This window comes from Rhinoraja longicauda, unplaced genomic scaffold (assembly GCF_053455715.1).
Source record: "Rhinoraja longicauda isolate Sanriku21f unplaced genomic scaffold, sRhiLon1.1 Scf000188, whole genome shotgun sequence".
Lineage (NCBI taxonomy): Eukaryota > Metazoa > Chordata > Chondrichthyes > Rajiformes > Arhynchobatidae > Rhinoraja > Rhinoraja longicauda.
Window position 1 is genome coordinate 146,523 of NW_027601406.1, and position 10,428 is coordinate 156,950.

Here is a 10,428-nt window from a genome sequence, read left to right on the forward strand (position 1 = left end):
ATGAATTCAACAAATAATTTGGTGGGTAATTTTGGGAGTTCTAATGAATCTTAAGAATCATGAACAGTTTTGGTACCGAATGAACCGATGGTTTGGCCTCTTTGGGGAACATTTTTTGATTAAGAAACATCTACTGTTTGTCACTTTTGGTGATAAGTAATATATGTTTTTAAAGTCTGATCAGTGAATGCTGGTGCTGCATTATCTGGTACCTGTTGTTTCGCTGCTAGTAGTCAATGTAGTGGCAGTTGTTGTGCTTGGTTCTGTGGATGAAATTAAGATGAGACATCAATGGATATTTCAAGGAAATTGGACACCTTTTATTTCATAAGGCAGAATTGTTATCACTGTGTTGTGCACCGAACTGTCAACATGATATTGCACAAAGTTTCATGTCGTATACTTCAACTGAAAATATTGGATTTTTACATGCTATTTTGATTGAGCATTTGCAGTTAGATTTAAATTTCTGCAACAATTAGTTACCAGAATTAATTGGCCGTTTTTTTAATCAATCCGCTGCCTATAATTTATTTACACTGGACAATACATCTTTCTAATACCCATAGATATTTTGAACTTGGTTTGTTTCATTTTGCTGTTGTTATTCAAGGCCAGAAGGTAGAATGTGGGCAGTATAAATAACTAAAATATTGTATATGCAAAAGTCCAGTCTTGGATTTTATTTCTTGGATGAAAGGAGGCTGAAGGTTTATCTTGTGGAGGTGTAATAAAATCAGATGGGAATAGATAGTGTGAATGTACAGAATGTTTATAGTGGGAGAATCAAATATGCAGAGAAATCTCAGTTAAAATACATGCAGCACTCTCATGTCTACACTTGTAAAATGTCCATGGAAGTCAAAACTGACTTTAATTATTTGTTTATTTTTATCTATTAATGCATGTTAGCATCTTGCAGTCATGTAATTGATGACTGGGGCAGTATATATACTACTATTTTCCAAACATAGAAGCATCAATGGTAATACAAAGTATAAATTAATAATTGCCTGACTTATTTTTGCCTTATTTGAGTATTTGCACGATATTTCTATTTGAATTAACGAGGTGATTATACTAGTGAATGTTTTTAGAAATGACATCATAGTGTTAGGCCACAATATTATATCCCAGTTGCAACTCTGTATAATATTAGAAATTATACATACATAAGAAAGTAAACTGACAAAATATTTTTCTTTTTCAAGTGACTTATTTTTCTCTTGCAATATTGTCCTGACCACATTCTGTTGTTTCTCTAGAATTGTTCAACAATTCTCAGCAAATAACTTCGAACTGACTGATAGATTGGTCTCTTTGAGAAAGATTGGCTAATGACTTCATCATGCATCAACTGTTGTTTGTCACATGTGTTGGTAAATATTGTATCATAGTATATTCTTGCTATTGAGGGCGTGCAGTGTAGGTTTACTAGATTAATTCCCGGAATGGCGGGACTTTCATATGTTGAAAGACTGGAGCGACTAGGCTTGTATACACTGGAATTTAGAAGGATGAGAGCAGATCTTATCGAAACATATAAGATTATTAAGGGGTTGGACACGTTAGAGGCAGGAAACATGTTCCCAATGTTGGGGGAGTCCAGAACAAGGGGCCACAGTTTAAGAATAAGGGGTAGGCCATTTAGAACTGAGATGAGGAAAAACTTTTTCAGTCAGAGAGTTGTGAATCTGTGGAATTCTCTGCCTCAGAAGACAGTGGAGGCCAATTCTCTGAATGCATTCAAGAGAGAGCTGGATAGAGCTCTTAAGGATAGCGGATTCAGGGGGTATGGGGAGAAGGCAGGAACGGGGTACTGATTGAGAATGATCAGCCATGATCGCATTGAATGGCGGTGCTGGCACGAAGGGCCGAATGGCCTCCTCCTGCACCTATTGTCTATTGTCTATTGTCTATTGTCATTTAAATTCTGATCGGTGAATGCTGGTGCTGCATTATCCTAGTACCTGTTGTTTCGCTGCTAGTGGCGGACGTAGTCGATGCAGTGGCAGTTGTGCTTGGTTCTGTGAATGAAATGAAGATGTGACAGCAATGGATATTGCATTGGAAATGGAAGGTAAATTGGACACTTATTGTGTCATAAAGCATGTAAAGTGTAGCAGTGTAAATTAAAGTGACGTGAAGAAATGTTAGCCAAGGATTACATTAATAATTGTGTGGATAACATTTGGGTTTGTTTGGAATCATGAAATATATCTGCATGTAAATTCCTTTGTCAGTTTAGCACGGAATTATCACAATTGTATTGAACAATTTTGAAATTGGTAGTAGTCAACTGAAAATATTGAATTTGTACACGCAGATTCCGTTTTGATCAGTGAATGTTGGTGCTGCATTATCCTCGTACCTGTTGTTTCACTGCTGGTGGGAGATGTAGTCGATGCAGTGGCAGTTGTTGTGCTTGGTTCTGAGAATGAAATGAAGATGTGACATCAATGGATATTGAAAGAAAATTGGACTATTCTTGATTCATAAAGCAGGTAAAGTGGGGTAGTGAAAATTATACTGACGACAAGAAATGTGTGAACAATGAATTCAACAAAAAATAGGGTGGGTAATTTTTGGAGGTCTAATGAATCTTATGAATCATGAACAGTTTCGGTACCGAATGAACCGATGGTTTGGCCTCTTTGAGGAACATTGTTTGATCAAGCATAATCTACTGTTTGTCACTTTTGGTGATAAGTAATGTATGTTTTTAAAGTCTGATCAGTGAATGCTGGTGCTGCATTATCTGGTACCTGTTGTTTCGCTGCTAGTAGTCGATGTAGTGGCATTTGTTGTGCTTGGTTCTGTGGATGAAATGAAGATGAGACGTCAGTGGAAATTTCAAGGAAATTGGACACCTTTTATTTCATAAGGCAGAATTGTTATCACTGTGTTGCGCACCAAACTGTCATCATGTTATTGCACAAAGTTTCATGTCGTATACTTCAACTGAAAATATTGGATTTTTACATGCTATTTTGATTGACCATTTGCTGTTAAATTTAAAATTCTGCAAAAATTAGTTACCTGCATTAATTAGCCATTTTTTAATCTATCTGCTACCTAAAATTTATTTGTACTGGACATTAAATCTTTCTAAAACCCATAGATATTTTGAACTTGGTTTGTTTCATTTTAATTATTCACAAAATGCTGGAGTAGCTCAGCAGGTCGGGCAGCATCTCGGGAGTGAAGGAATGGGTGACGTTTCGGGTCGAGACCCTTCTTCAGACTGTTTCATTTTAATGTTGTTATTCAAGGCCGGAAGGTAGAATGTGGGCAGTATAAATAACTAAAATATTGTATATGCAAAAGTCCAGTCTTGGATTTTATTTCTTGGACGAAAGGAGGCTGAAGGTTTATTTTGTGGAGGTGCAATAATATCAGATGGGAATAGATAGGGTGAATGTACTGAATGTTTATAGTGGGGGAATCAAATATTGGGGGCGTGGCTGTGTTCTGCAGCTGCGGCTCACCGGCAGTCTCTCCGTTTTTTTTTGTCATTGTCGTTGTTAAATGTACGTTTTGTTTTATTTTTAATTCTGTGTATGTAGGGGGGTGGTGGGGGGGCTGGGGGAAACCTTTTTTTCAATCTCCTCCTCAACGGAGATGCGACCTTTACCGTGTCGTATCTCCGTTCGCGCTACGGCCTAGCATCGTGGAGTCGGCGGCCTCCAGCTGGGATCGACCTCGAAGACTCCGGTCGCAGGGCCTGGACTTACCATCTCGGAGGCTTCGGCCGTTGGGCCCTGCAGACCGCAACATCGGGAGCTCGCAGGTCCCTGGCTGGCGACCGGCTTTTGGGAGCTCCAGCCATAGCAGCTTCGACCGCCCCGAAGCGCAAGGTACGATCAACCCGCCCGCAGGCCCTTCATCGCCCTGCTCGGCTCGGCCGCGGCATTTTCCATCGCCCGGTGGAGGCCCAGGACTTTCATCGGCCTGCTCGGCTCGGCCCTGGGACTTTCCATCCCCCGGTGGGGGCTTCAAGGGGTTGGGAGCCTCGATCGCCTCGTGGCGCCACGGGAGAAGAATGAGGAGGAGATAAGACTTTGCCTTCCATCACAGTGAGGGTATGCCTGGAGCAATCACTGTGATGGCTGTTTTGTGTAAAAAATTGTATCTGTGTGTCTTGTGCTTTTTGATGTCTGCTGCCGGACCCTGACGTGAGAGGACGCTGGCGTTGAGTATTGGCCGCTTTTCCGTCAGGATAGTTTGTCTGTTTGTTTCTATGTTAATTGTATTTGTAAAGCGCTTTGAGCATGTGATAAGGCGCTATATAAAATAAATATATTATTATTATTATTATTATTAAATATGCAGAGAAATCTCCGTTAAAATACATGCAGCACTCTCATGTCCACACTTGTAAAATTTCCATGGAAGTCAAAGCTGACTTTAAATATTTGTTTCTTTTTATCTATTGGTGCATGTTAGCATCTTGCAGTCATGTAATTGATGACTGGGACATTATATATACTACTATTTTTTTCCGAACATAGAAGTATCAATGATAATACAAAGTATAAACTAAAAATTGCCTGACTTATTTTTGGCTTATTTGACCATTTGCACGATATTTCTATTTAAATTTACGAGGTGATTATACTAATGAATGTTTTTAGAAATTACATCAAAGCGTTAGGCTACAATATTATATCCCAGTTGCAACTCTGTATAATATTAGAAATTATACATACAGAAGAACGTAAACTGACGAGAAGAAATGTTAGCCAAGGATTACATTAATAATTGTGTGGATAACATTTAGAGTTGTTTGGAATCATGAAATATTTTTGCATGTAAATTCCTTTGTCTGTTTTGCACGGAATTATCACAATTGTATTGAACTATTTTTAATGTAGTAGTCGTCAACTGAAAGTATTGAACTTGTACACGCATATTCCGTTCAGATTAGTGAATGTTGGTTGGTGCTGCATTATCCTAGTACCTGTTGTTTCGCTGCTGGTGGCAGATGTAGTCGATGCAGTGGCAGTTGTTGTGCTTGGTTCTGAGAATGAAATGAAGATGTGACATCAATGGATATTGAAAGAAAATTGTACTATTTTTTATTCAGAAAGCAGGTAAAGTGGGGTAGTGATAATTAAACTGACGACAAGAAATGTGAACAATGAATTCAACAAATAATTGGTTGGGTAATTTTGGGTGTTCTAATGCATCTTAAGTATAATGAACAATGTTTCTCTAGAATTGTTCAACAATTCTCAGCAAATAACTTCGAAGTGACTGATCGATTGGTCTCTTTGAGAAAGATTGGCTAATGACTTGATCAAGCATCAACTGTTGTTTGTCACATGTGTTGGTAAATATTGTATCATTTTAATGTCTGATCAGTGAATGCTGGTGCTGCATTATCCAAGTACCTGTTGTTTCGCTACTAGTGGCGGACGTAGTCGATGCAGTGGCAGTTGTGCTTGGTTCTGTGAATGAAATGAAGATGTGACATCAATAGATATTGCAATGGAAATGGAAGGTAAATTGGACACTTTTTGTGTCATAAAGCATGTAAAGTGTAGCAGTGTAAATTAAACTGACGAGAAGAAATGTGAGCCAAGGATTACATTAATAATTGTGTGGATAACATTTGGAGTTGTTTGGAATCAAGAAACATTTTGGCATGTAAATTCCTTTGTCAGTTTTGCACGGAATTATCACAATTGTATTGATCAATTTTTAATGTAGTAGTCGTCAACTGAAAGTATTCAACTTGTACACGCATATTCCGTTCAGATCAGTGAATGTTGGTGCTGCATTATCCTCGTACCTGTTGTTTCGCTGCTGGTGGCAGCTGTAGTCGATGCAGTGGCAGTTGTGCTTGGTTCTGAGAATGAAATGAAGAAGTGACATCAATGGATATTGAAAGAAAATTGGACTATTTTTGATTCCTAAAGCAGGTAAAGTGGGGTAGTGAAATTTAAACTGACTACAAGAAATGTGTGAACAATGAATTCAACAAAAAATTGGGTGGGTAATTTTGGGAGTTCTAATGAATCTTAAGAATCATGAACAGTTTTGGTACCGAATGAACCGATGGTTTGGCCTCTTTGAGGAACATTGTTTGATCAAGAAACATCAACTGTTTGTCACTTTTGGTGGTAAGTAATGTATATTTTTAAAGTCTGATCAGTGAATGCTGGTGCTGCATTATCTAGTACCTGTTGTTTCGCTGCTAGTAGTCGATGTAGTGGTAGTTGTTGTGCTTGGTTCTGTGGATGAAATTAAGATGAGACATCAATGGATATTTCAAGGAAATTGGACACCTTTTATTTCATAAGGCAGAATTGTTATCACTGTGTTGTGCACCGAACTGTCAACATGTTATTGCACAAAGTTTCATGTCGTATACTTCAACTGAAAATATTGGATTTTTACATGCTATTTTGATTGAGCATTTCCTGTTAGATTTAAAATTCTGCAACAATTAGTTACCAGAATGAATTGGCCATTTTTTGAATCAATATTAAATTTATTTACACTGGACAATACATCTTTCTAATACCCATAGATATTTTGAACTTGGTTTGTTTCATTTTGCTGTTGTTATTCAAGGCCATAAGGTAGAATGTGGGCAGTATAAATAACTAAAATATTGTATATGCAAAAGTCCAGTCTTCGATTTTATTTCTTGGATGAAAGGAGGCTGAAGGTTTATCTTGTGGAGGTGTAATAAAATCAAATGGGAATAGATAGTGTGAATGTACAGAATGTTTATAGTGGGGGAATTAACTATGCAGAGAAATCTCAGTTAAAATACATGCAGCACTCTCATGTCTGCACTTGTAAAATGTCCATGGAAGTCAAAACTGACTTTAATTATTTGTTTATTTTTATCTATTGATGCATGTGAGCATCTTGCAGTCGTGTAATTGATGACTGGGGCATTATATATACTACTATTTTCCGAACATAGAAGCATCAATGATAATACAAAACATAAATTAAAAATTATAAATTAATAATTATTAAATTATGGGCCTCCTCCAGTGCCATAGTGAGGCCCGCCGGAAATTGGAGGAGCAGCACCTCATATTTCGCCTGGGCAGTTTGCGGCCCGGTGGTATGAACGTCGACTTCTCCAACTTCAGATAGCTCCTCTGTCCCTCCCTTCCCCTCCTCCTTCCCAGATCTCCCTCTATCTTCCTGTCTCCACCTTTATCCTTCCTTTGTCCCACCCCCGACATCAGTCTGAAGAAGGGTCTTGACCCGAAACGTCACCCATTCCTTCACTCCCGAGATGCTGCCTGACCTGCTGAGTTACTCCAGCATTTTGTGAATAAATCGATTTGTACCAGCATCTGCAGTTATTTTCTTATAAATTAAAAATTGCCTGACTTATTTTTGGCTTATTTGACTATTTGCACGACATTTCTATTTAAATTAAACGAGGTGATTATACTAATGCGTTTTTAGAAATGACATCAAAGCGTTAGGCCACAATATTATATCCCAGTTGCAACTCTGTATAATACTAGAAATTATACATACAGAAGAACGTAAACTGACAAAATATTTTTCGTTTTCAAGTGACTTATTTTTCTCTTGCAATATTCCTCTGACCACATTCTGTTGTTTCTCTCGCATTGTTCAACAATTCTCAGCAAACAACTTCGAACTGACTGACAGATTGGTCTCTTTGAGAAAGATTGGCTAATGACTTGATCAAGCATCAATTATTGTTTGTCACATGTGTTGGTAAATATTGTATCATTTAAAGTCTGATCAGTGAATGCTGGTGCTGCATTATCTTAGTACCTGTTGTTTCGCTGCTAGTGGGGGACGTAGTCGATGCAGTAGCAGTTGTGCTTGGTTCTGAGAATGAAATGAAGATGTGATAGCAATAGATATTGCAATGGAAATGGAAGGTAAATTGGACACTTATTGTGTCATAAAGCATGTAAAATGTAGCGGTTAAATTAAACTGACGAGAAGAAATGTTAGCCAAGGATTACATTAATAATTGTGTGGATAACATTTGGAGTTGTTTGGAATCATGAAATATTTTGGCATGTAAATTCCTTTGTCAGTTTTGCCCGGAATTATCACAATTGTATTGAACAATTTTTAATGTAGTAGTTGTCAACTGAAAATATTGAAATTGTACACGCATATTCCGTTCAGATCAGTGAATGTTGGTGCTGCATTATCCTCATACCTGTTGTTTCGCTGCTGGTGGCAGACGTAGTCGATGCAGTGGCAGTTGTGCTTGGTTCTGAGAATGAAATGAAGATGTGACATCAATGGATATTGAAAGAAAATTGGATTATTTTTGATTCATAAAGCAGGTAAAGTGGGGTAGTGAAAATTAAACTGACGACAAGAAATGTGTGAACAATGAATTCAATAAATAATTGGGTGGGTAATTTTTGGAGTTCTAATGAATCTTAAGAATCATGAACAGTTTCGGTACCGAATGAACCGATGGTTTGGCCTCTTTGAGGAACATTGTTTGATCAAGCAACATCTACTGTTTGCCACTTTTGGCAATGTCTGATCAGTGAATGCTGGTGCTGCATTTTCTGGTACCTGTTGTTTCGCTGCTAGTAGTCGATGTAGTGGCAGTTGTTGTGCTTAGTTCTGTGGATGAAATGGAGATGAGACCTCTGTGGAAATTTCAAGGAAATTGGACACCTTTTATTTCAAAAGGCAGAATTGTTATCACTGTGTTGTGCACCAGACTGTCATCATGTTATGGTACAAAGTTTCATGCCGTATACTTCAACTGAAAATATTGGATTTTTACATGCTATTTTGATTGAGCATTTGCTGTGAGATATAAAATTCTGCAACAATTAGTTACCTGAATTAATTGGCCATTTTTTTTATCAATCCGCTGCCTATAATCTTTTTACACTAGACATTAAATCTTTCTTATACCCATAGATATTTTGAACATGGTTTGCTTCATTTTGCTTTTATTATTCAAGGCCAGAATGGTAGAATATGGGCAGTATAAATAACTAAAATATTGTAAATGCCAAAGTCCAGTCTTGGATTTGATTTCTTGGATGAAAGGAGGCTGAAGGTTTATCTTGTGGAGGTGTAATAAAATCAAATGGGAATATATAGGGTGAATGTACAGAATGTTTATAGTGGAGGAATCAAATATGCAGAGAAATCTCAGTTAAAATACATGCAGCACTCTCATGTCTCAACTTGTAAAATGTCCATGGAAGTCAAAACTGACTTTAAATATTTGTTTATTTTTATCTATTGATGCATGTTAGCATCTTGCAGTCATGTAATTGATGACTGGGGCATTATATATTGTTGGATGTTAAACCAAAACTGTTTAACTGTGCTCTTATACTGACTTCACTTCCGGTTAAAGCAACACCGATGTATGAGAGCATGTGTGTTTATTCCTCCGAAGAATAAAAGACATAATACCGACTATCCTGCCCTTGAGATGCAAATGTCAACAGGTTATGGGCCCAGGAGGGATGGTGGAAGCCGATGGAACAGATTATGCTTCGACGGAGATGAAAAGAATTACGAATTATGGGAAACAAAGTTTTTAGGCCACATGCGGCTACAAGACTTAAAGTCAACAATTCTGAACGAGCCGGCTACGGACGAAGAAGACGACGGGGAAGCCGAGAAAAACGAAGAAGCCTACGCCGAGCTGATACAAGTGCTAGACGACAAAAGTTTGTCGCTCATTATGAGAGAAGCGGCGGACGACGGGAGAAAAGCGTTGCAGCTACTGAGGAGCCATTACGCGGACACAGGGAAGCCGCGAGTGATCGGCCTCTACACCGAGCTGACGTCGCTGAAAAAAGGCCATAAACGAAAGTGTAACAGAATACATTATTCGTGCAGAAACGGCGATTACAGCACTAAGAAAAGCCGGAGAGACTCTTAATGACGGGCTGCTGATTGCCATGATTCTGAAAGGCTTGCCAGAGACATTTAAGCCATTTGCCATCCACATAACACAGGGTGATGAGAAGACAACTTTTGGTGAGTTTAAGACCAAGTTGAGAAGCTACGAGAGCACTGAAAGATTTAGCGGCCATATGAGTGACGACAACGTAATGAAAGCAAGAGGCTGGGTGAAAGAAAGGACTAAAGGCTCAGAGAAGACATTCACCTGCTACAACTGCGGTCAGACGGGACACAAAGCGTGGGAATGCAGCGGAGAGTGCAGCGGTAAAGAAGAGAGACAGTGGTGCAGTTTTTGCAAGAGCCCCACTCATAAGGAGGCAAACTGCAGAAAGAAAAAGCGAGAACGTGAAACAAGCATCCGACTCCAACGACCACACATTTGCATTCAAAATAAATGACTGCCAGGCAAGTGAAGAGACTCGTAAAGGGCTTATGGTCGACACGGGCGCAACGTCACACATAATCACAGACATTGAAAAGTTTAAGAACTTTGATGAGACTTTCCAGCCCGCC